General features: G+C 36.5%; 1 protein-coding gene across 6 annotated transcripts in view; it reads left to right on the top strand.

Annotated features, from left to right (window-relative positions):
- Positions 1 to 26,878, top strand: part of LOC145673166 (very long chain fatty acid elongase 7-like) — a 160,298-nt gene that overhangs the window by 38,076 nt on the left and 95,344 nt on the right. The window contains exon 1 of one of the 6 annotated variants that reach the window (XM_081742606.1): positions 10,753 to 10,958. The exons of the other annotated variants lie outside the window; for them this stretch is intronic. The gene's annotated coding sequence lies outside the window, so the exon portion shown is untranslated. Of the gene's footprint in view, positions 1 to 10,752; positions 10,959 to 26,878 lie in introns of those variants that run through there. 6 annotated transcript variants of the gene reach the window in all.

Raw genomic sequence — 26,878 nt, 5'->3', positions numbered from 1 at the left:
TAAGACGGAAATAGTACCCATAGGGAGGAAGTGGGAAGGAGGTGACATATAAAAATAACCGAAAACAGTCGGTGACATTTAACCCCATCCCAAATTTAATCGAATACAACGATAAATATATATGAGTTCTCGAAAATATCGTTTTAAAGGAGGGAATGGAGGCAATTTCAGTAATTTCTTTTGTTACATTGAAATTTATGTCTCTTGTTTGTGATTGTATCATAGAAAAATCGCAGAACGATTTAAAATTACTTTTGGAAACTAATACCTACGTCAAGCTTGCTTTTTATGATGTCACATTGATTAATAGGCACATTCTAAGAGAATAGAAGATACGAAATTGTTCTCAAAATAGACTACCTTAGGGTTTTTAACATTACAATTTCATTGAAATACATATTCAAAGGGGGAGAAAGAGTTCAAATATTTTGAAGAAAAATTCTCCCGTACAATAGATGTGTAAATAAGCTATTTACTCGTACAGCACGAGCGTCTTTGTTCAAAATGAAATTAAAGAGAGAGGAGAAAGAATATGAATAAGCCACCTCAAGGAAACATGCAGAACATAAGAAATTATTTTACTGTATATTGTTTGTACTTCATATATTCTTTAACATGATATGGACAACATTACGGTATGACTGTAGTTAACTTTCGATCGAGGAACCCTGTGTAACGTAAATCAAGGACGCAATGTTATTAACCAAAGCCTTGAGGGCTTCGCTGCCAAGAAAATTACCAGTCAGACAGCCCCGGTAATTATCGTCAACAATATTAATCTTGTGGTTTAAACATAGCCAAAGATAGCAGTTATAAAAAGAAATGGCTACCATAGACAAGTTTACAATGATACTATGATAAGAGGATGGTCGTCCACCTTCGATAACAAATGCAGTAATGGTAAATGCGGATTGGTTTAGTGGAGAATGCGGCTTAGTTTAGTGGTGCATTAATGATAAATATGGCTTAGCTTAGTAGTATTCAAGTGTAATGTTGTGTTGTGTTGATAGTGAAGTACAGTAGTTACTTACTCTGATTTTCTGTAATTGGGTAATAGTTTAGTGGTAAACAAACATGGAAATGGTGATTTACTGACAGCGCTCGGGAAACTGCTATAATATTTAATGAAATTCATACCGATAGAAACGCGGTTCACTCATATGTCCAGAAATTGGTTACTAAATTCACTGAGACTGATTCGATGGTTCATAAAAAACGGAGTAGTAACATATTAATTGATAAGATAGCTGAAATTAAAGTGCTAGCAAACTTAATTCTAATCCAACGACATCATTATGAGAAGTTGCAGCAAATACTGGATTGTCTGTAAGCTCTGTGCTTAAAATGTTAAAAAGTTCATAAATTTCATCCATACAAAATGCAAGTTTTACATAAACTACATGAAGACGACAGTGATAAAAGAGTACAATTTTGTAAGGAAATGGTTGATTTAATAAGATAAAATCCAAATCTAATGAAAATATGTTGTTGTTTTTTTCTAATGAAAATACATTTTATTTAAATGGGCTTGTCAACAAGTACAATTGTAAGTTTTGCTGGATGAAAATCAATATGCTTTTACTACAAAAGCTAAATGTATGGGCTGGAATTTTTGACAATGCTATCGTAAGCTCTGTTTTTTTTCTTCTTTCTTTTAAAATCGAAATTTAGCTGCTGAAATTTATCTCAATTTACTTGAGGAGTACATAAACCCACAGACAACTGAGTTAGTTGTAAATAGCGCGGATAAATATGGTAATTTGGAGTTTGATGTACATCTTGTTCATTTCCAACAAGATGGCGCTCTTCCTCACTACCGTTTAATTGTTCGAAATTGGTTACATGATAACTTACCTAACAGGTGAATAGAAAGAAGAGGACCACCAGGTAGCCAGATTTAACACCACTACATTTTTTTTTAATGGGGGAATCGGTTGTATATAAGACAGCCACCAGTAAGTTCAAAGTATCTCAAAAATAAATAAATAAATAAACTCCGAGTACCGGGCTATTCCTAGACAGATATTCTAAAACATAAGGAGTGAATTTGAAAACAGATTGTACTATTGTATGGAGAGATGTGGTGAACATTTTCAACAGCTGTTATTAGGTAGTGAAACTTCCGTACAATGGAAAACACTTATAGTAAATATTATAATTAGTTTTCACGTTGCATGGGTTAAACAAATTGTTAGAATATTTCGGTAACTCAGTGGTTCTCGACCTTGTTTACCTAACATTCCCTTTGTAAACCCCGTATATTTGACTCATTCCCCTCCATCCAGCTCGTTGGTCATACATGCTATTTGCTATTCGTCTGATTCCTTCTGCGATTTCAAACGCAGCATTGAATTCTCAAATCTTCATTAATAATGATGATGATAATAATGCCCAGAATGTAGACGTCGACGTAATTTCGTACACGTGCTCATTGGATTTCGTGACGGAAGTTCCCGCGTACAACAGCTTCAAGAGAAATATGAATTATATGTGAGGCGACAAGAGCGAGGAGATCTTTGAAACCTAAATTCGAGACTGTAGTCCCGCGTGGCGTAGTCGCGAACGCTCTCGCCTTTGGTGCGAGCGGTCCCGGTCTCGATTCCCGGTGGGGACACTCGGTCGAAAAAGTGTAACAGCTTTTCAGGCCAGCCATCTTGAGTGAGGCTTTTCCTGAGTTTCCCTTATTCACACCAGGCAAATGATAGGATGGTATCTAGTATAATGATCCCAGGCCGTTTCTTTCCTTTCCCAATTCTTTCTTCCTGCCCTTTCATCGGATAGGGTGCTCGTCGAGGGACATCATCCCTCATGTACGTGATGGGCTAAGTGGCCTTAGATGCCAACAGCCCAGAAATATAATTCCTATTCATAATCCCTGATTCAAGACGAAAGATCGTGTTAACCGAGAAAAACCTGAGGATGGACGACGATTCAAGCTTTCTTTTGCTAGATGAAGTACACAAACAGAGAATTCTTGTTTTCTCGGGTGGGAAAGGTCAGGAAATATTGCAGCATGAAAAAAAAAAAAAAAACTTTTTGGATGGAACTTTCAAATTGTGCAGCAAGTAGTTCGCCCAACTGTATACGTTTTACGCAGATGTTGGCAGTATGGAGAATGAAATAAATATCATCTCCGTAGCTTTTGCCTTTCTGCTGAACAATAAAAGAGAACTCACGACTTCCTTTCCAATAAATTAAAAGAGTGTTTACCGGGTTGGGCTCCACAAAAGACCATGCTTGACTTTGAAGAGGCGTGTATTTTTGCGCTTGTTTCCAACTTTCCATGTTGTACGATTTAGGGTTGCAATTTTCATTTGAGCCACTGCTTGTGGCGTAAAGTGCAAGAACTAGGTTTGGCATCTGGGTACAAAGAAAATGAAAATGAGGAGATATCCGCATGTGAAGCACTTTGGTTATTTTTTCACGGGAATAAGTTGAAGATGATTGGCTAATAATACCGAGTACTATGTCAAGAGAAGATTAGGTTACAGTATTTATAGATTACTTTGTGAACGAATGGATGCAAAATGTGAATGTACTGATCGATGTCTGAAACTGCGAAGGTGAACGGCATGGAGCAAATAATGGCCTTGAAGGGTGGAACAACCTCAAGAGCAGAATTAACTTGCATCCTAATTTCTATGTGCTTTTAAAATCACTGAAACAGGAAGCTGAACACAGTGCTTTGCATTATGATAGGATTTTTCTCGGTTTGAAAGGGGGGGGAGAGGAAAAAGGTATATGTACGAGTAGACAACAGAATTGAAAAAAAAAAACCTGCACAGATATAAAACAAATTGCTCAAAGATATTGTTCAATGTATGAGAAGTCTAGCCTACATCCATAGAATTGGGGTGAAAATGAGGAAGCAATATAAACACACAGTAACAAAGATGAAAAGGGAAATAATTGAATAAAGAATAACAAACGATGATAAAGGACAGAGTTTCCTACATAATTTTATCAAGTAATAATAATAATAATAATAATAATAATAATAATAATAATAATAATAATAATAATAATAATAATAATAATAATAATAATAATAATAAAGAAATGACAAGGGAAAGAGTTTCCTGCTTGAGCTTGTAAACACGCCAGAAAAAGGAACAACAGGTTTGGTTCACTTTTCTGATAGACCCAAGTCTGGTTCAAGTCTGAGATGAAGCTACTTTACACGATAGGCTTATAAAAACGAATTGTAGGGCGCAAACATCCCGATGCAAATATATAGCGGGCGCATTTTTCCCGCTGTTTGGGATAGGGCGCAAAGTTCCCGCAATCATCACCGTGTTATCAAACCTGATAGAGTACTTAAGGAATGTGCGTAGCTTCAGACGATTAGTGAGAACTGTACAGGACCAAAAAAAAAAAAAAAAAAAATCTCGTGCTTATGTGAAGAACGTTAGCAACGTCTGACAAATTTTGAAAGGCCTAGTTGTAGATCTGCATGTGGTCAACTGGTCGAATTATGTTGTATCTAGGCATCTTAGATATTCGAATGTAACATTGACTCCATATTGAACCGAATGAAACGTGAGAGAAGCCACATGCGTCATCAAGGTTTCGACCAACCATATCTGATCACATCAGGGGAGAATCGAGGTGCTGTGCGGCAATATATCGTAATTCCTTCACATCTGCACCTACCATCCGGCTACGTAATGGGTTCACTTCAATACTTCATATCATCCCGTACGATTAGTCGGAAAGTAGCAGCAGCTGCATTACGGAATTGCTGTCCCTGGGGAAATATTGCAGAAGAGCCAAGTTCTTACCTCAGTAAACTCGGAACTCACACAGTGAACCCGTCACGACCTCTGCGTTTTGAGTAGTGCCGTAGCAAGAATTGTTGATCAGTGACGTTGCATCATTTTCAGTGAGGAATCGGTTCGACATCACCTTGGATGATCATCGTCTGCGAAAATGGCAGCGCCGAGGTAAGAAGACATATTCTGCCAATGTTTGGAGACAAACTTCTGGCGTCAAAATGTGAGCAGACATCGGGTATGACTTCAAATCACTTTTGGTAATGATTCAGAAAGCTCTGACGGTTCAGTAATACGCCAAGGAATTCATGTGTCCTCACTTATTAGAGCCTTTCTATTGTGCTTTCCCGTACCTCCCTCAAAAGAGAAGGGACAAGTTGTTGCGACCGAGATCTTTCAATTGTTAGATGCGGAAGCGTTGCCAAAATGAATTATTTCACGGACTTCGCTGTCCTCTATCTTGTTAGCCGTTCTAAGTAGCCTACGATCTTCACTCGTCAGGACCAAACGATTGAATGACAAATTAGCAACACAGCTGAGGTAATTCACTTCTTTTCCGTAAGCAAAGGGAGGATTTCCTCTGTCATATGGTGGTGGTGGGGGGGGCGAAGTATAGTTCGCATACTTTCCGAGAGCATAGATGAGATAGACAGGCTCCTCTCATGACACAGTGTCCAGGTGTCATATTTCAACAGGATACCGCTCGTCCAATACGGCATGTATTTGTATGAACTAACCTGTGTGATGTTGAGATTAGGAATGGTCGAAACCGGTTCCTGATGGAACCGGTTTTCGACTCTGAACGGATCCGGTTCTAGAAGATCCGGTTCTGGAACCAGGTTTACGGATACAGGTCCGGAACCGAGTTTTTGGATCCAGGTCTGGAATCGGTTCCTAAGATTTGGTTCCGGAACCGAGTTTTTTCAGATCCAGGTTTGGAACCGGAACTTTGTGTCCATTCCTATGCTAAACCCGAGCTGCTGGCAGGCTGTGAACAGTGTGGTAGATGAAAGTGGTGGAAGCGACAGGCAGGCACCCAGGCGGTGGTAGCTTGTGTCATTTGGGTAAACAAACTGGGTAATTGGCAAACTCATTTTTCTAAACACCCACTGATGGATCAAAATTTTTTCTAAGGGGTAAGAGCGCGTGGCCTGTTTGCAGTGTTTTGAAGGTGAACTTTGTGCCTCCTTGACGGGTCTTTGGGGGACTTTTGGATCCAGGTCTGGAACCGGTTTTTCGGATCTAGTTTCGGAACCGGGTTTTCAAATCCAGGTATGGAACCGGTACCTAAGCTAAATGGGAATATCAGATAAGTTATTATATTTATTTGAAAATTATATTATAGCTTATTATTATATAAGGCAGTGGCGGTTACACGGAGGGGACTTTCGGGCTGAGTCCGTAAGTTGTGGGATTTCTAAAGGAAAAAAGAAGCTACTGTTAAACATATCTATGCTTAAAAACTCCACGCCCCCTCCCCCAATTCCGAGATTATTATAAAAAGGGTTTCTTCTAAATTTGTTACTGGTATAAGGAAAAGAAATACTTGTAAAGACAGGCACGTATCCATAGGGACTAAATGTCGAATAATGGAATTGCAGTGACGAAACTTCATTTACTGAAGTTAATACCCCCTCCATTTCGAAACCTGAAGACATACTTTTTTTTTTTTTTTTTTTTTTGTAATTTTTACTGGTAAATGATTTCTAGTCTGCGTGCTGAAAGAGGGCATTTCTTCACAGAATATTGAAAAAAAATGTAAAACTTTGATTTCTTGATAGAGATGGACAAGAGATGAGACTCAAATATTTTTTTTTTCGAAACAAGAGACGAAACTTTGGCATTTCTCATATCTCGTCTCGCTTTCATCTCTATTTATAAACTGTTTGGTCCTTTCAATTTCAAAATGTGGTTTCGCAGTAATTTTTATGCACTGACGGAATAATTTCATATGCGTCACAGTAATGTTTCTCCTTATTCTGAGAATGTAACAGCGAAGGTACGACCTTCTCGCTATGTGCGCCCTTCATTCATCGCGACCAGACATCGAGGTAGCGACCGCGACTTAAGCCTCGACCTCGATCGCGAGGTATCTTCGGCATGTCCTACCCTTACAGTTTGTCGGTATAGTTGGTTAATACCGTGTATAATCGTCGTCCATGTAGCGTCGTCGCTAACCCTCTTGTCCTTCGTTGCGATCAATTCCGAATTCGATTCCCGGTGGGAGACTCGATTGAAAAGTGTAAAAGCTTTCTCAGGGCAACCGTCCTGTGGGTGGGTCCTGGGTTTTTCTCGTCCTCGCCAGGCAACAGCCGGGATGATACCTCACATAATGTTCCCAGACCGCTTCCTACCTTTCCGATTCTTTCTTCCTCTCCAGCTCCCCGGGAAGTGTGATCACCGAGGGATGTCATCCTCGTACGTGATGGGCTAACATGGCCATAGGTACCGAAAGCCCAGAAATCGAAACTTTAACCCTAATCGAAGGCTGTATATTCATAGTATTAACCGAGTAATAATTAGAAATATTACATGTTCGTACGTAACGGCTTGAAACGTTTTTCAGCCATCTCAGCTAATCTAAAATGATCGTTTGATTCCTATTGTGTGGCCAATAAGGGAATATAAATAATTTGCAGTATGCAAGTGACTGAAGTCGTCTTGACTTGACACTTTAATTCCTCATTAAGAAGCACAAGAACATCATTTCATACATAGTGAGGAACGTGGTGTCATTGACTTGCTAATTAAATCATTGTATTGTTGGAGGGTGAAAGAAACATTACCTTCGACAATTACAGAGCAAAGTGTCAGCCACAAAGAAATGTCAAGGTTATAGTTCAAAAGAATAATAAATGAGCGATAATTTTGAAAAAAAAGAACCACTCTAGTCAAAGTAAATTCGAATGCGATCAAAAATATGTAATGTGTATCTGCGTCAAGGTTGGAAAAAATACATTTAAAAAAAAGAACAACACGTGTGTTTAAAACACGAAAAAGGTGTTTAAAATGTTTTAAACATGTTTTAAAACACACACGAAAAAACATGTTTTAAACATTTTGAACAGTTTAAAATATGATTTTAAACATATATTTCAAAATCGGGTAATAACTTGTTTGTTAAGATGTCTTGCTCTTTACTAGCAATCAGTGATGTTATTCTGTGGTGGACAAATGACGTGTGTGTGGGTTTTTCTCGGGGTTCTCCCATTTTCTTCCACTTTCTTCATTCCACCATTTCACCATCTCTCATCATCACCGTCTCCTTTAGCTTAGCTGGCATAATTGTAGGACGTAAAGCTCAAACATTCCATTTCATTTCATTTCTTGACATTATCTCGTTGCCTAATAGGCCTATGTTCTCATTCCATCAATTCTAGGATGATGATTCACTTTCGATTGATTATCAATCGTCTTTTTTTAGCCTGAAAGGCTTAATCGTTCGATCAGCTCCGTAGCTACAGGAAAGGGGGGAGGGGGGGACAAGGCGCTCATTCACTCCTTGAGGCAACCTTCAGACCGCTAAAACTTTTAGTTGTTTGTTTAGATAAATATACGAGGTTTGATCAAAAATACAGTGAATAATTTTATTCAAAACAAAGTATAAAAAGCTTACATGGAATTTGATTTAATCTCCTTGGTTAGCAATGCACTTATCCAACGTTGAATCCATGACTGGAAGCATTTCTGGAAGGCTTCTTTTGGAAGGGCGTTCAGCTGTTCTTCCGTCGCTCTCTCAACGTCGGGAATGGTTTCAAAACGTTATCCTTTAAGCGCAGTTTTTTTAATGTTTGAGAAGAGCCAGAAGTCACATGTTGCTATATCTGAAGAGCACAACGTGGACAGAAAGGAATATTTTTCCGGCCAAAAACTTATGGACCAAAGGCATGGCGCGTATTCGTGGTAAAGAAGGAAGCCATTTGTCCATTTAATCGGCGATTAAAATGCTTTTCACGGACCCACACGAGATGTTTAGTTCTTTGTAAAGCTCTTGAATAGTCATACATCTGTTTAAACAAATCATTTGTGCCACTTTTTGCACGTTTTCATTTTTTTTTTTTTTTTCCGTCGAAGGACGTCTCGATCATTTCAACCGACTCGTTGCCGCTTTTCAATCGCTCATATCACTTGTAAACAGGCTTCAATGCCACCGCTTTATCGCCATACACTGCTTTTGACATTTCGTGGGCTTTATCCCCCCCCCTTTTTTTTTAAAGCTTAAAACAAAACTTAATGTTGGCATGCGACAGGCACTCTTAATACGTCCTCACTCTTCTGCCTCTGGAAGCCAACTAACGTGTCACAACTCGCTCAAACTCGACACTGACTGTACCAAAGGTTTAAGCTACCAGGCTTACTAGTTGAAATGATAAACAATTGATAGATGGCAGTGTGCAATTACATTTACTGTACTTTTTGATGACACCTTATATGTTAAAGTAATAAATATGCAGTCAAAGATGTGATATAAACCCAAGTTAGGTCCATAAAAATAATCTCGTCCTCTGCCTGAGTGTTCTAGCTACAGGCCTATATGAGCCGTTAAATTAAAAATTTTATTTAAATAAATAATTTTGTACTTATCATCATACCCAGTGTTTCTTCCAGACATGTTTTCAGGGAGGCACTGCTACCCGGAGCTCTGAGAGTGCCCCCCGGAGGAGACGAAAATAATACGTCCATAATATAATAATGAATAAAATAGTACCAGCAGTGCTTCCCGGAATACGAAGTGTGCCCCCCGGAACATAATTTCTGGAAGAAACACTGATCATAACTTTGAATATGGTACCAATATGAAACCATTTTATATGGAAATAGTAACTTCTCAAAATTTCTTAGTGTCTCTAGCACATGTGCTTTCTGCTTGCATGATCCAAGGTTCGATCTCTCATACCTTGAATACTAATTCGAGTACCGATTCGAACAATAATTTAAACAATAAGATCTCTTCTCATCAGGGCCGGATTTCCCAATAGGCCCGGCAGGCCCAGGCCTATGGGCGCAAGCTCCCAGGGGGCGCACGGCCGAGAGAAAAAAATAAAAAAATATCTAGAAATAAAAATAAATAGCCATAACTTTACATATTTTTTGAATTGATTTAAAAAAATCAAGCTAATAAAGCATTCTGATTTTGAAGTTCATTGGAACAAATAATTGTTGGTAAAGTTAAACTATTTTTCAACATTATGCATCAACTTCGTTACAACATTGATCTCATATACGTGAGATTTTTTTTACTTATTTACTTATTTTTTACTACAGTTTTTTTTTTATTTATTTGCCCAAATGGCTAAATTGAACAAAACCAAACTTATTCACCAATCTTTTGTTAATACATTAACGGTATTTTAAGCCCAGAACCAAGTAAATTCCTCAAAAAACTTGCAATGACAAAATTGCATCGTGGAGTGGTGTTTAAGCAATTAACATATAGGCCTGATATAATTATTTAATAAAGGTTTTTAGGAAAGTAACTTAAACCAGACTAGGGGGCGGAAAAAAATATTGGGCCTAGGGGCGCCAAAATGCTAAATCCGGCCCTGCTTCTCATATAACCTTGGTGCTGACTTTAAAATCTTAATTAAACATAGTTGTTGAGTTTTCCCTGTATCTATTAAGTTAATTTGTTACGAAACCACAAACTTTTGTTTTTTTATTTCTTTCAGAAGAATGTAAACGTCTTCGAATTACATAACTTTCTTGTTGACTATACATCAAAGAAATTATAGTCATCTTTAGACTAAACATGGTAACATTACTACAAGTTTTCACATCTTTATAGTATATGTATTTATATGAAATATTCTAACACCGTGGGAAAGAAGTAAACTTGATTGTAAAGAAACTGATATCATGCATGAGAATCTGTTACGTCATAATATGACGTATGTTGCAAAGTTTGCATGTGTATATATCTAGTTAGGAAAAATATTTCTCTACACCGTGTGCTGTTGAGTTGAAAAAAAAATCGAGGTTGTTGTCATTTCTTAACGTTATTACTCATTTATTCTATAAACCGAGCTCTAGCTGTTGAAGTCAGAAATAATAGATTTATAGCAGTATCTGTGATTCTGTGATACTGTGTTTACGTCTTACGTCGATTTATTAAATACGGAACTCAAGAATTTTGGTTTATTTATTTGTTTACGCTATGTTCAAGATTTAGTGAGGTACACAAACTGGGTAAGTGTTTAATTTTAGATAGATCGTAATCTTGTGCTCTTTTTTCTACTACTGATCATATAGAATGAATTTTAAACCACATGTAAAGAAATATGTATATGCAGTGGTCGAAGTGAGACGGTATGCGGTGGTATGCCATACCGCCTCTGGTGTTTCAGTAATGAGGACATACCGTCTCTGAGGACATACCAGTGATCAAGACAATATTTAAATAGCCGGTATGTTGAGTCAAAATCATAATAAAACATACCGCCTCTGCTTTTTTTCCCACTTCGAACACTGTGTATATGACTCTGTTGGAGCGCTTGCTGGCCGTTATAAGTGCATGCTTCCAAGTTCGATTCCCTGTTGGAATTCCAGAATTAACCTTGTGAGACAATTGGGGACCTACTGATCTACTTGTAGTGTCAACCTTTTTATGGATGCCCAACTATGGTCATTCAATAGACGTGCACTAATATCCAGTACACATAGTATGGAATTTAGTGGATGTTCAGCAGAGATACTCACACGCAGTTTTTAGAATATAGACTATCCTCATGATAATACTTGGAGAGGGACATTATTTTTTGCATTATAAACGGCACAATCAAACCGGAGAATGGGAAATTACAGAAGCAGAATAGTAATTTTGGTAGAAAATTGTAAATTTGGAGAGGAGAATAGACTTGGTAAATTTGAGGTAGAGGATTAGTAAATTAGGGAGAAAAAGTGTAAATTTGAGGTAGAAGATTAGTAAATTAGGGAGAAAAAAGTGTAAATTTGAGGTAGAAGATTAGTAAATTAGGGAGAAAAGGTGTAAATTTGAGGTAGAAGATTAGTAAAATAGGGAGAAAAAGTGTACATTTGAGGTAGAAGATTAGTAAATTAGGGAGAAAAGGTATAAATTTGAGGTAGAAGATTAGTAAATTAGGGAGAAAAAGTGTAAATTTGAGGTAGAAGATTAGTAAATTAGGGAGAAAATGGTAAATTTGAGGAATTTCACCCAATGCCTTTGAGGGATAGGCATATCTGACGTCAAATGCGTCTATGTGAGACGTTGAGTGGATATCTCTTACATTTTCTTGTGTTATGAGTACAAGAAATTGTATCAAATGGCCCACAGTTTGTACATCATTTTTTTTTTTGAGTTTTACGTCCCACGGTTATGCCGGTTAGGCTAAAGGAGACGGTGATAATGAGTAATGAATGAAATGGTGGAATGAAGAAAGTGGGAGGAAACGGGAGAACCCCGAGAAAACCCACGCACACGGTGTTTGTCCACCACAAAGTTCACTTGGCGGGAGCAGGGTTTGAACCCGAGACCCCTAGCACCAGAGGTGAACGCTCTACCACTGAGCCACCGCGGCCCCCTGTACATCATTTTCTTCAGAAAATGATAAAACTCTAGCTTCCGATAGGTATTAACTAGGTTCCAAAATTTACTTCAAGGGGTTAGCCGTTTACCCTTGATGCGATCACAAACAACAGATAATGTCGAAATTTCAATATAAAGAAAAATATAGAAAGTACTCCGCTTTGAAACGACACCAAGTTGCATTTCTTTCTGCGATCTTCTAGAACAGTGGTTCACAAACTTTCCGATAACGCGGATCCCCTGTGCATTCGGAAAGTGATCCGCGGACTCCTTGTTCATTCGGAAAGTGATCCCTTGCAATGCTATCTGAAATTTCACATGGTATTAAAATCTATACTGATTAAAATTACCACTGACAAGAAAAAGATCAAGAAAAATATTGCAATAAGTAATTTATTCTAAAGATACATGATTGTTTCCTAGTGAACGAAATTTCAATTGAAAATACAGTAATTTTCAAGACTGAAAATCAATGTACTTTTTTTTAAAAAAAAAAAAGAAAGAAAGAAATTCACTTGATAAACAATGTTCTCAAATATGGGGTCACTACTATGAGGAATGAAATTCTTTGTGGTTTTGCATAATTGCACTGAAATCCGGAATAAGTTTTGTCACCATTAATCTTAGGTCCGATTCCACATTAAGACGATTTCGCTTTCAGGCTTTAATACTGCAGAACAGAAAAAGTCTGTTCACATAAGTAAGTGGTAGGAAAAGGCATCAAATGTTGCAATACATTTTTAGTCAACTCTTCATACTCACAGGGCAGAAATTTAGTAGAGTAAGAAAACATTTAAATTTACAAACGTAAGTATAATTTCTAGTTGCTTTCTTTCTAGTAACCGAAAAGAATACTTCTTGCATAACAGCTGTGTGTTCCATTTTATCATAACACATTTCAATTTTTAGATGTCGCGGACCCCCTGACTACGTCTCACGGACCCCCAGGGGTCCGCGTACCACACTTTGAGAATCACTGTTCTAGATTGTACAGTTCTATTTGTTTCTAAAAATTTTTAGAAAATTTCTATATGGTTCAATTCGACTAAGCTTGGTCTTGAAAAATCGGAACTCACACTAATTAGTTTAATGACCTCGAAACAGTCATTTTGGTCTTTTTATTGTTCTACTCTTTTCATTTCAATGCCGATGGGACTGAACGTGGACTTAAATGAAATTGGAAGAGTCACCTTCTCTGACGAATCCTGGAAACGGTGTATTCGATACTAAGATCAATTATTTTTACACGTCATCTCCTTTTACTCCCACTCCTAGGAGTGTCTTACCCCCCATAGTATTTTTTCAGCCAGTAAGTTATACGTGTACCAAGTTTGGTTGAAATTTTGTTAAAGACCTTTCAGAATCTACGCTGGAATATACATACCTGCACACGCTATACATACATACTGTACATAGATGGGTAAACAAAATCATTAAGAACTGAATTTGAGAAAAAGAAAAATCGTCCTCTAGTAAACTACCAGTATTTTTTTTAAGGTAGGAAAAATTCGTCCCTCTTCCCTGGAGAGTTTTCTCAAAAACTTAAGTTTAAACTTTCGTTAAGATACGTTGAATAACATAGTCTCCTTTTAAGTCGAACTCTTTGGGAAGAACAGTCAAACAGACGAACGGACAGGGGAATCAAATAATCACTTTCCTGCCACGTAGAAGTCATAAAACGTGTAAATATGAAATCTAGAATTAGATTCTTTTCACAATCATCATGCTTTCTTCTCTCCTATCATTGCTCTAAAGTAAAAAGGATCCAGGCATCAGCTAGCAAATGTGCAATTATATTGTATAATTATTGAGAAATTGGAACTATTCGATCTTCTATAAGGCAACGTCAAACAACTGTAAGTTTTATAAGAAACTTTGCTGAAAAGTCCGTTCGTTGCACGGGGAAAGCAGTTTATGGAAAATATTTTAAGCTTCTTTTCACCTTAGGATACCCACTTCAACGAAAGTTTAATGATAAAATTCCACAGAATAGTCCTTTTTTGGGCATATTACCTACCCTCTTACATTAGGATACCTTCTTTAACACAATAAATATTTACACCTTGAGTAAGATAGCCCTACCATGTTCAAGGATTCATTTCAACTGATAAGTCTTGTTCCCCTGATGAGGTCACAAACAACCGTCAATGTCTCTTTCAATGTAACGTAAAAATATAGAAGATACCCTCTTCTTCCGCCCTTAAAACGTAAATTTCCAGAAACTTAGGGACCTGTGTCCGCTTATTTTTTTAATGAGGAGTGTATATGCTGAATTTCATTGTCCTAACTTAAAAAGCTCGTGAGATACTCCATTTTCACATACATTTTAAATCCCATAAATCTCCTTATTCGATTTGTCTTGATTTTAGTTTAGCGTCCCTTTCAGCAGCGAGGCTAAATGAGACATGGATCTACAACTTAACGTGGGATCCGAACCACATGAGCTCCTGCCGGGAATCGAACCTGAATCTTCCAAGCCAAAGGCGCGTACGCTATATCCTCCCCTTGAGGATACACGTTTTAATCAAAGCAACATGACAAAAGTACAGTTCGAGGTAGGTGTTAATTATATTCCAAAGTACATTTCAAAAATTTCAAATTCCTGGTGGGAGTTCATATGGTGCGGACTCGACGTTTAGCCTGTGGAGCCACGTCTTACATTAGATGAAAAATATCGAAATATCAGCCAGAAAACTTCTTCAATATTTGAAAAATCGATCGATCGATATACCAAAATATCGCACAACCCTATCTGTAGATATAAATTTATAGAAGTATATCGCACCAAGAACTTTTTTTTTTTTTTTTTTTTTGCGGAAAATATATTTTTTGAGAGAGAGTGGAAGAGGGAACGAAAGAAACAAAGAATTTCATATGTAAATAGTAGCCTGTATCCTTACGAGTAAAATTAGAGGTGGAATATGAAGCTACGATGTAATCAAGTTCAGTACACGTTATGTATGAGTTAAATGTCAGCATCTGACCATTAATCAAATGGTTTTTAAATGGGTGAATAGAAAAAAGATTGTGGCAAACAAACCTTCATTTATTTATTTATTCTAAGTTAATTCATCAGCATATATACGTACAGTAGAAATATATGAATATGTAGAACGAAAATTGTTATCGGTCATTGTCAAGATTACGAGTAATCAACTGATCTCGAGGTTATTCAAAAGGTAAAAGAGTGCATTGCTGATAAAAAGTGTAGGTTTTACTTTCAGTACATTTGCACGACCTAGGAACTAGTTTGATAATATCAAAGTGTGTGTTTATGTTTGAATAACATAACGTATAAGGGAAATGTATCACCATATTATTGTTCTTTTCTTTTTGTAAGGACTAAATTTTTCTCCTTCAAAGACAGTATTTTATTTAACACGAAAACGAGGTAACGTGTCTAGAAGAGTAATAAAACAACCAAAAGTTCTTTATGTACTATTAATGTCAATAAATGCTGAATGGCAACACTTCTAACTTTTGAAGTGCTGGACGAAACAAAACAATTGTCTCTTCCTAAATAGAAAATGTGTAAAATAATATTTTGAAGTACACATACGCAACAGGGTTTAGAGAATAAGCTTCGATGAACATAAGAGTTCTTGTTCCATAGTCGAGAAATCCGAATTCGAATCCCGAAGCTGAACAACCTAATTGGTCTAGAGTTTTTCCACCATTCGATTACGTAAATGCTGGAATGATATCTTCAAACATAGATCAGTGCAGTTTGGTGGAAAATCAGTGCACGTAACGAGAGTATACGACGGTGCTCTAGAGATCTGCACAGGCTCGGATCTACAAAGCATATGTCACTTCGGGCCCTGGCCGGGCTAGGGCCGTAAATTTTTAAATATACAATCATATTTCTAAAGTCTTTACGGACCTTTATAAATATTTTGTACAGCGATATTTATTGGACAGCAAATATATTTTTTCTGGAGAACTTTTAAGGCACAACTGCAAAATTAAACCTCTAATTGCTGTAAATAAAAATACAATTTTGAGTTAATTATTAGGTCCCTGTAATTCGGGCTTATTTCGGGCTCATTTGATTACTACACGATCTCGGGTCGGTTTCGGGCCTAAATGCTAAAACATATTTCAGACTCGGAAAGGGTTTCACATTATAAAATCACGGGCCGGGCCGGGTCCGGGCTAAAAATTACGGCCCATGCATTCTTCTACGGTGCCCCCGTACATATTAGTGAGGTCAACAGACCAGCCGCGAAGCACCATCATGGTTGGCGCAAAGCGTAATAAATAAATAAATAAATAATTTTTTAAAAAATCCTGCTTTTCCTTGATTTTGAGCACTTCTTATTACTTTTTTCTTTCCATTCTATATATGTGCATAGCACATCTTCCCTCACTTTTCGCCCCCTTACTTTGGCGCCCGGGGCCGTCACCCCATTTCCTCCCAAGCACGGCACTTACGTAGACACTTTCTGATTTCCTTAAGAAACTCCTTTTGATTAGTACACCCACGGGGAGGGTCCATGGGGTTCGGACGCCCCCCTGAAACTTCATATTTCTTTTTAAATATTGTACTTGTGTTTTGTTTGCATCAGGAGAGCACAGGGTATCGGGTTATTTCCTCAAGTACGTTTTCCTGAAGCCCAGAAAATGTGGGACATTTCCTCAAGTGCCTTATCTTGATATTGATCATGAACTAGAAATCGAAGACAGAGATACAAATCTTGGCCAAAAGCCAGAATGGGGGGATATGATTTCTATACGTGATAAAATAAATACAATATTGCCACTGGTTAGATAAAATTTTACTATTACATTTTAAGAATGAAGGTCTTTATATCAAAGAACATCTGAATATTCCTCAACTATATAGACTACACAAGCTTTCAATTTAGAATTCAATCATAGCAGGGGGTGCGATGGCTCAGTAGTAGAGCGTTCACCTCCGGTCCTTGGGGACCCTGGTTCGATCCCAGCGCCGTGTTGACTTTGTGGTGGACAAACACCGTGCTCGTGGGTTTCCTCGGGGTTCTCCCGTTTCCTCCCACTTTCTTCATTCCACCATTCCACTCATCTCTCATCATCGCCGTTTCCTTTGGCCTAACCGGCATAACCGTGGGACGTAAAACTTAAAGATTTCATTTTCATTTTTCAATCATAGCAATTTCCACGTTTTCAGTATCCCATTTTTGAATTACGAAGGCAAAACCCTGCATCTGAACCATTCAAAATAAAAGGTTTCTTTAAACACTCAATAAATAATTACAGGCGATATTGTTTAAAATAAATTGTCCTATACGCACGATTGCCTCTGTAAATCATATTAGTTTCTTGGATTGTGTATAATATAATTCGAAACAGCTGTATTGAAGAAAACTATAGTAAATTCTCCAGTATTGAAAACAAAACAATATGGTAATGCATAGTAGTCGAAGTGAGACAGTATACAGTGGTATGTCATACCGTCTCTGTTTTTTCAGTAATGAGGACATACCATCTCTGTTTTTTCAGTGATCAAGACAATATTTAAATAACAGATATGTTGAGTCAAAATCATAATAAAACATACCGTCTCTGCCTTTTTTCCACTTCGAACACTGGTAATACATGAGTCACACTATTATTTTTAAAAACATTTATCATTGTTTTGACCAAATAATGTACATGCATCACAAGATCTTTTCGTCTAGTTGACGGAATGAGATACAGGATAGATTTTCTGCAAATAAAACCTAGGATTGCTACCCATAAATTATTTATTATTATATGTTTAATAATAATGTTATGACCTCATAAAATTATCGTGTTATGCTTAGCACCTAAATATACCATATCAAAACTCTTACTATTCTATTTCTTAGTGCTTCTCATGTTCTAGATCAGTGCTATTTAACGGGGATACGCGAAGATGTTTCTGGGGGTACGTGATGATGCTTCTGTTGGTCTGCTGGAAATGTCCGTTGACAGTTCACTGCAAATGAAATTCGATAACTTGTCAATTCGTGACTTTTGTATTTATGCTCGAAAAGAGAAATATGAAATTAGTGACAGTGCTATTTTACTTCTTCCATTCCATCAACATATTTGTGTGAACAGTGTTTCTCTGCATTAACATCAATGAAAACGAGACACAGAAATTCCTTGAATCTAAAATCAGCTCTGATACTCGCACTCTCGAAGATTCGACCAAGAAGAGTAGTTGGCGTTCTGGAAACAAGCTCAGTTATCTCTGAGTGCAAGGTCTAAAGTTTCTTTTAGTTTTTGAATTTTTAACATTGTCTTCAGTGTGCGAATTATCAGGGAGGATGAGGGGAAAATCCTCCTCAGTAGAATTGGATGTCTCCCATATGTTTTGAAATTTCCCATGTTTCCATGTTAATACTTGTTCCGGATGTGCTCTTTATCCCCCTGTAAATAGTCTTTTGATTGGCTCACAGATTGTCCTTTTGTTGGGTCTCTATTTATCCCCCTTTTTAATCAACAAAACGTGTATTAAGTTTAATAAGTTCATTTCGATTTAATTTCTTTTAAACAGCTTCAGGAGTACACAATGGAATGGCGAATTGTGTCTAGGGGTACCCGAGAAGAAAGGTTGAATAGCAGTGTTTTGGATCACTATGTTCTATAAAGCATAATAATGCCTTTTGCGTACTTTAGGTTTATTCAAAAATGTAGAATAACATCAATTCTACGTCGAATGGCTTTTAAAAGAAAACTTAATCTCATTAAAATTTGTCGTGTTTTCAAATGATGAAAATAAATTTAAACAAATAAATAGGTATTATGGAACGTTTGGGGTACGACACAGCTGTAAGTTCCCGACAGTTACAGCTTCAAATCACTGAAGACATAAGTGATTTTAATAATAGAAATAATGTTTCTTCTGAGTGCAAGGTTTTAAGCGCTCAAGGAAACTTATTTACTTTCAGTTTCAGATACAACTGGAATGTCTTTTGAGTTTGAAAGATTAACAAGTAAAAGAAAATTTGGGGAAAAGCCGGCCAGGAAGGTATCATCGTGTTAAGAATGAGAAAATTAGCCCGCTTAGTCAGGATACAAAGACTTGAAATTTGAATCCAAGATCTCACGATTGAAAAGAGCAGCGCAAACTGTTTACCTCACACTCTTTTAACTTGGTCTTATACATAACTACTAGTAAGCTTACCTGTCAATAGCAAGTTTGACCAATGAACTAAAGTTTGAATTAAAATAGATCATTTCCTTCACAAGTGATAATAATATATAATTTATTCCACGAATATTGGAGGAACATGGTTCTAACAGTGTCAATAGAAACTCGGCAATTGATTAATGTAACTTCTCATTGTCCGTGTGACTTGTTCCATATCGCAATACCTTACAAAGCACTTTTAGATTTAAGGGATTTAAAGAATAAATCCGTGTAGTGATTCTACCTTGAGATTTGTTTCTAAAGAACAGTTTAACGAATTCATTGTAAAACAGACATTTCACACTCTGCAGATATACCTTACGTTCATTTTCAGTTGGATTAATATAAAACATGTAACATTATATGCAATTTTGTTCGATAAAGTATGATTTTATTTGACACCCTGCAACCCTAGTTATCAGCAACAGCTCAAATAGGCAGCAGCGAAGTATCACCCCTCTTCTTTCTTGTATTAGTTAAGAATTTCAGCTGTTGTGCTTCTTCTTTTGGTAAATGATCATCAGATTAAGAAGAAAGATAAGCACTTGAGGAAATGACACCTTTCTGGAAAGTTGGGGAAATAGACAGTTGAGGAAATAACCCTATTTCAGAGAGCACAGCCACAGACCCCCACCCCCGTAAAAAAAAATATTATGTTTGTGTGCATGGTGGGAAGTGTTTACGTCTCTCATCCTATACTGTTAAAACCCTGCAACTACAAGGAAAAACCTACAAGGTCTGTCTAAGTTTTCAACATCTTCACTTAATAATTTTACACTTCTCACAATTTTCATTTAGTATACGTTCTATTCTATATAAAACACAATTTGGTGATAGTTCCCCTATTAAATGGTGAAGGAAAACTAAATGTTGAAGCAGGGGTATAAATCATCCCCTTTTGCTCCTCAAATATCTGTTTCTTAAAAACTTAACACACTGTATGTATACCTCATTTAGGGAATAATCCTGGTTACTAATAGGGTCTAACTTAGATCTGCCATTTTATTAAAGCTTACCATTAATTTTTTGTTTAATGTGCAAGAATGCTCCCAAGACTGCGTATTTTAAACATACCAGCCAAATTGTCAAAATAGCACAAGTAACTTCTTAAATAAATATTTATCTACACACGAAAACATTCGTTACACTTTTAAATTTTTAATGGTCATGTGAGCGCAGCCATCTTTAAAGCTTAATTTAGAATTATAAAGAATTGAGGCGCTTAGTATCAGAAAAGTCTGTTTTGTGGGACCTTGAAGAAAGAGTTGAGAAAAAGACTCATAAAATGCTTCGTGTGGAGTGTTGTACTGTATGGGGCGGAACCGTGGACATTACGTAAAGGTGATGAAAATCGACTGGAAGCCTTCGAAATGTTGGTGTGGAGAAGAATGGAAAGAATTAGTTGGGTCGAGCGGAAAACGAATGAGAGGATGTTAGAAATGGTGGGGGAGAAAAGAACATTTTTAGATATTGTTAAGAAGAGGAAGAGAAACTGGTTGGGACTTTGCCTAAGAAGAAATTGTATCATGAGGGACGTCCTTGAGAGTATGGTGGCGAGAAAGAAAGGGAGGGGGCGAAAGAGACTACAATTAATGGATGATATAAAAACAGAAAGATCATACGCGAAGACGAAGAGGTTAGCGGAGGACCGTGGAGCATGGAAGCTTCTCAGCTGCGGCAAGTGACCTGCCAATAAAGGCAGAATACCTATGATGATGATGAGTATCTGAAGCCGCCAAATTCATTTTTTACCGAAATTGAGTTATGTATCGATTGTTATAATATGTTTGATCTAAAGGAATTCCATGGAAACAGAATTTTGTTAATATTTCATACTAAAAAACTAGTTCAAATATGGGACAGAAACGTCATTTCAGATTTTGCTTTGGGGGGAAGAGTCCCCTTGATATAAGTAAGATTTCGCGTTTTCACTGATTTACTACTGTTTTATTGATAAATCTCAAACTGAGGGTGGGCAATTGCCCCTCCCTGCCCCCTAAATGACGCCCCTGATATGGGACTTTGTACGCTTGTATATGGAGCTTTACTGCACGTTTTGCGAGATTACTCGAAACTAAGCGAAATGAATGTGGCGGATTTTGATACTAAGCTCCTCAATTGTAAATGAGTGAAGCTTATTTTAAACATTGAGAAGTCAATAGTTTCAACCAGTGATAATTTCACAGGGTGACCCGGGAAAAGGCGCTGCGAAGTTCCAGGATCATATTCTCGCTTCTGCTCAATTTGGATTACTAGTACTATTTCGCAGTACTACTTATCAATCCCTGTCTATTGAAAGTTCCTCCCCCCTGGGGCAGAAAACCATTCTGAAATAACCAGTTTTCAGAAAATAATCAGTTTTCTTTATTTTTATTTTTATTATGATAATTAATTTAGTTTAACTCTCATAATAAAATGTTATTTTGAACGTCGAAAGACCGCAGCTGCTCCGTTCCGCTGCTCCTGCTTCACTTCTGTACTACACACAGAGTAGCCCATCCCGTCACGGTCGCAAGCCTGTTGTGCACGTGTTGTGATGAGGGAATGCATATTCACAAGCAGAGAGTCCATTTAAAATTTAAAGAAATCTTCCCGTGACTGTAATGTTACAAGAAAGAAAAAAAAAACGACTTGATAACATAATACTCTGGATATTATTAAATATGTTAAGGAACAATAAACAACACACAATATTTGGTGGTTCACGTGCTCTTGTGAATTGCATAAGGCGACGCCACTGTTGCAAACAATCGAAGTAACAATAATCTATTTGTCTAGGAAGAAGTAATTAATATTTTATTTATGAAATTATATGTATTACTAGCTTAAATGCCTCGTCTTTGCAAAGGAAGAATTGATTTATGAACAGTATATGCACCTCTTTTCTCAACTCTACTCCCCACTTATGAACAGTATATGCACCTCTTTTCTCAACTCTACTCCCCACTTCTCATTCCCACGTGCAACAAAAAGTTATATTTTTTTTAAAAATGGCACTACGTCAGGTTATTATATGAGACTATATCAAATCCACATGTTAAACAAAAACTTACAATACCACTCTTGTTATTCAGTTGCAAAGTAAGGATGATACAGCATCGCTAACATCGAAAAAGAAAACAACAACATAATTTTAGAGGTTTCTGTAGCAGTAATAACGCAAGAGAAACAGACAGGGCATTGCACAATCCAAAGTATACAATAGTGTCGAATACTACGGTTCATTATAAGGTATATTTCGAACAAGTAGAAACAAACTTTGACAATTGAATTGAAAATTGAAAATTTACGTTTTTTTTCAAAGGCCTGTATTTTTTTCTAAGTGTGCTTAGTTAGGTATCTCGTCAAATTACGTAGGTAGTTTTTAATAGGCATAGTAAAGATTATAATGCTGTTTACAGCAATTAGATATCTGAAACCGTTCCTGAGATATGAAAAAAAATGGTAAAAATTACTATATTGCTTTAAATAGCTTGTTTATGGGAACATTTTACAGCACTTGTTAACTGTCTTTATTTGTATAGCATTACATTAAATCTTCTTGGTAGGTATGATTCCAATAAATTATCGGAATTAGATAATTTTAAGCAGTGCTGCTACCTTTATCAATCTTTATTATTTCTCCAGAATGATTTGAGATATTGAATTGCTGTAAACATTACATCTTCACAGCTATTGAAAACCATCTATGGGATTGGATGATATACTGCTTATCTAAGAAGTTTTTCGAAATAAATGCTTTAGGGAAAAAAGTGTAATTTTCAATCCCTTGTAACTTTGCTTCTATTCATTTGAAATCCGTCATATCATTATCATAGTATTAGACTTAAAGCACTTTGGAGGTACAGTTACGTCCAAAATGATTGTCGTATATCTATAATTGTTTTCTTATAGGAATATAATTTGAGAATGATTTTGCAGGGTACTTTTAATACTAATACTATGTGTATAATCGGGAAACATATATTTGTGTTAAATTTCATAGTAAAAGAATTACAAATACGAAAATTAGAATGAGTAAAACAAAATGTTGCTAAATGGACAAGAAAGTTTTATTTTCGTTTTATTATTCTTATTTACTGCTATTTTGACATGAAATTTGTCACATACATGTCTTTGCCAATTATACACATACTAACATTATAAGAAATACCGGGCGAATTCATTATCAAATTATATTTCTACAAAAACATATTTATAGATATGCGACAATCATTATGGACATGAGTGTACATTTCATCCATCGTCCATCTTACTTGCGTTTTTACTGCTGTAGAAGCCTTCAAAAAATCGGATGGTTGTGATATTGTAGCGTCCTTAGTCTGCATAGCTGAATAATAAATGTCACATTGTAAGTTTTCGATTGATATGTAAGTTTGAAATACGTAATAATTTTATGCTGAATTGGCAATACTGTTAACCTGGTGATATTGCAAAATATGCCAAACAATGTCCGGCTGTCGATATTTGCATGGTACATTTCGAAATTTTTTATGTGTCAGTTTTATGACGTATCAAGATAAAAGGTCCACCCTGTATATGTTGGGTAATAGGGTTTATTATTCTATGGTTATATCTTGATACGCCCTTGTAACTTTTAAACTAATATACACAAAATGTTGAAATTTCGTACCATACAAACGTCGGCAAAGGATATTGTTTGGCATCATCTTCAATACCGCCAAATTAACAGTGTTGTCAACCAAACATAAAATTGTATTTTGTCAAATGGCATTACGTAAGGTTACTATATATTTCAAATCTACATATAAAACGAAAACTTACAAACAAATTCAGACTTATTGTGTAGTGTAGCAATATAAGGGCGCTATGGTATTACAAACATTAAAAGCAACCAAAATTTAGAGGGTTCTACAACAGTAATCATTATAGAAGTGACATGGATGGGATAATGCACATCCAAAGTACCTTGAGTCGAATACTAAGTATTTTGAACTATTAAAAATAAAGGAATTGAAAATTTTACTTTCTTCAAAGAATTTTATTTCGAAAAAATGTTTAGATAAGTTTCTCATCCAGTTACTTAGATGGTTTTTAATAGATGTGAAGGTCATAGTGCAGTCGAGTAATATCTTCCTCTCTCTTTCTTTTTCCTTTATTTATTATTTAGATTTCTTAAAAGACGAACTTAGTTTTCCATCATTTTTTTTTCGTTGTGCAATATTTTGAGTTTCGATATTTTTCGATTATTCAATGTTTCGATGTATCGATTAGGCCTAAGTTTCGTTATTTTGTCAATATCGGTTTTAGATATCCAAATCCAAATATTGCACAGCCTTACCAATGGCTTCTTATCCATACCTTGTATACAAAAGGGTAAGAAGTGACTCACTCATCGTCGGCCATGATATTCAGTTATAGGTATGGCCAGAAAATTCATTTTCTCATGAAAATGAGAGATAAGAAGGGATATTCGGAAATACATATTCTAGGAGAAAGGATAAAGGAAATATTCTCTTTTAGTTTTGCAAAGCAAAAAAAAAAAAAAAAAAAAAAAATGTATCTGACGCAGGGCCGTAACTTGTGGGGGCAAGGAGGTAACTGTCCCCCAAGGAAACTCCCCGTCGTTCGAAGGGAGCCCATTTTAAGACAAAATTTCTCACTTCACACATGATACGAAGATGAAATTATAGATGAAGCATCAAATAGGTTCACTACATTACATAAACAAAACAGCATACAAAAGGTAAATATAACAAAAATGAGTCGTGGGCCCATTTCAGTAAAAAATGTCTACTATTAGGGGAACTTGAAATAATATTTTTTTTTCGTGTAGCTTTGAGATTTGCCAATATTGTTCCCTTAATTCTATGAAAGGGCCCAGCGGCATGCGTTAGGGCCCACAGGCTCCGGAGGGGCCACAAAGAGTAAGAGAAAGATGGAAAGAAGGAGCTTATTTTCGAATTTTGCGGGAGAACCCAAAACAACTTTTTCTAGGGGATACAAATATTAACGCTTGTCCCCTCTCCACCGAAAAAAAATCTAAGCTGTGGCACTGATCTGACGAATTCCTGAAGTTAGGAAGATAAAGTTGTCATATAAATTACCTAGCATTTCAACGTCTTTGAAAATTGCACAACCAAAGGGGGCGGGATAGGAGAAATTTCTATAAATTGAAATTTCTCACTATTTGTTCAGAAAATGATCAACGTAAGGATTCGCTTGAGTTGATAGTGTGACATTCGGTATTTGAGCTCTTTAACTAACAACAAGGAAATGTGTTCGGAAGTTCCGTTGCTAAATGGAAAACTGAAAATTTCTATACCTATAGGTAGTATTAAAATTTTCCATTATTTATTCAAAAAATTGTCGACCGTGAGGGTTCGTTCAAGTTGGAAATGTGAAATTCGGTAATTGAACTCTTTAACTAAAAATAATCTAATACGTATTTCAGTACTTTTGTAAATTCCGCTAATAAGGAAGAAAGAGAGGCAATTTCAATAATAAAAAATTCCTACTATTCATTCAGAAAAATGTCCCACTATTCAATCCGAATGTAAAGATTCGCTTACACAGAAGGGATGAAATTTTGTATCTAAACTCTTCATTTAAATGATCTAGGGACTTTCTATTTCAAGTGCGCCCTCGGAAAATATGTGAAGCATACTTCGGTTCCACTCCCACCATATCCTTTTGCGGAAGGAACCTTCCCTTTGGGAAAAGAAGTGAAAGACTTCGGCTCTGTTGCCAAATTGTCATTCAGTTGTTTGGTCTTGACGAGTGAAGATCGTACTCTACTTATACGTTGTTCAGCGTAAGCTCTAAACTCCGATAAACAAAATATTTGTATCCTTCCGCTTGTCACAAATACGATTGGCTAGTGATGTATCACTCCCACTCCTCACGGGGAGGAGCAAAATATACACGTGCATTTTGACAATACTGTCTCGTGTTGTCCAGATACTTACAGCAGCAGCAGAAAAAAAAGAAAAGAAACTCGAAAGATTAAAAAAAAAAAAAGTATTTGAATTTCGCTCGTAAACAATTGTTGCTTAGTGAGTAAAGGTTTGCCATGTTGGTGTTTCACCACAACACTCGCGGAACCGGGATTCATATCAGTCATCTTTCAGACTTTAAAAGCATAACACCCGTCCACAGTTGAGTTGGCGCCATAATTACTGCGCATGCTTAGTGTTTATTTCTATTGTTTCATTAGCCACACTCGATTGCAGTATTATTAGATAATCCGTATTATATTTTTGTCATTTATAATAATATAGCAGTTTTATATGAAGCTTCATAGTAAAAGTAATAATGTAACCACATGAACTATTTTGCGGAGGAGTACGAGCGTCGGTAGGACAACAGCAAATCAGCGAGATTTAGTTTCACGTGGCTTTGTTTATCGCAGTTTAGAGCTTACGCCGAATAATGTATAGAATGACTAACAAGACAGTG

The sequence above is a fragment of the Thermobia domestica genome, chromosome 16, assembly GCF_964235325.1.
Source record: "Thermobia domestica chromosome 16, izTheDome1.hap1.1, whole genome shotgun sequence".
Taxonomy (NCBI): domain Eukaryota; kingdom Metazoa; phylum Arthropoda; class Insecta; order Zygentoma; family Lepismatidae; genus Thermobia; species Thermobia domestica.
Note: the sequence above shows the minus strand (reverse complement) of the source record. Positions and strands in the feature narration are given on the sequence as shown.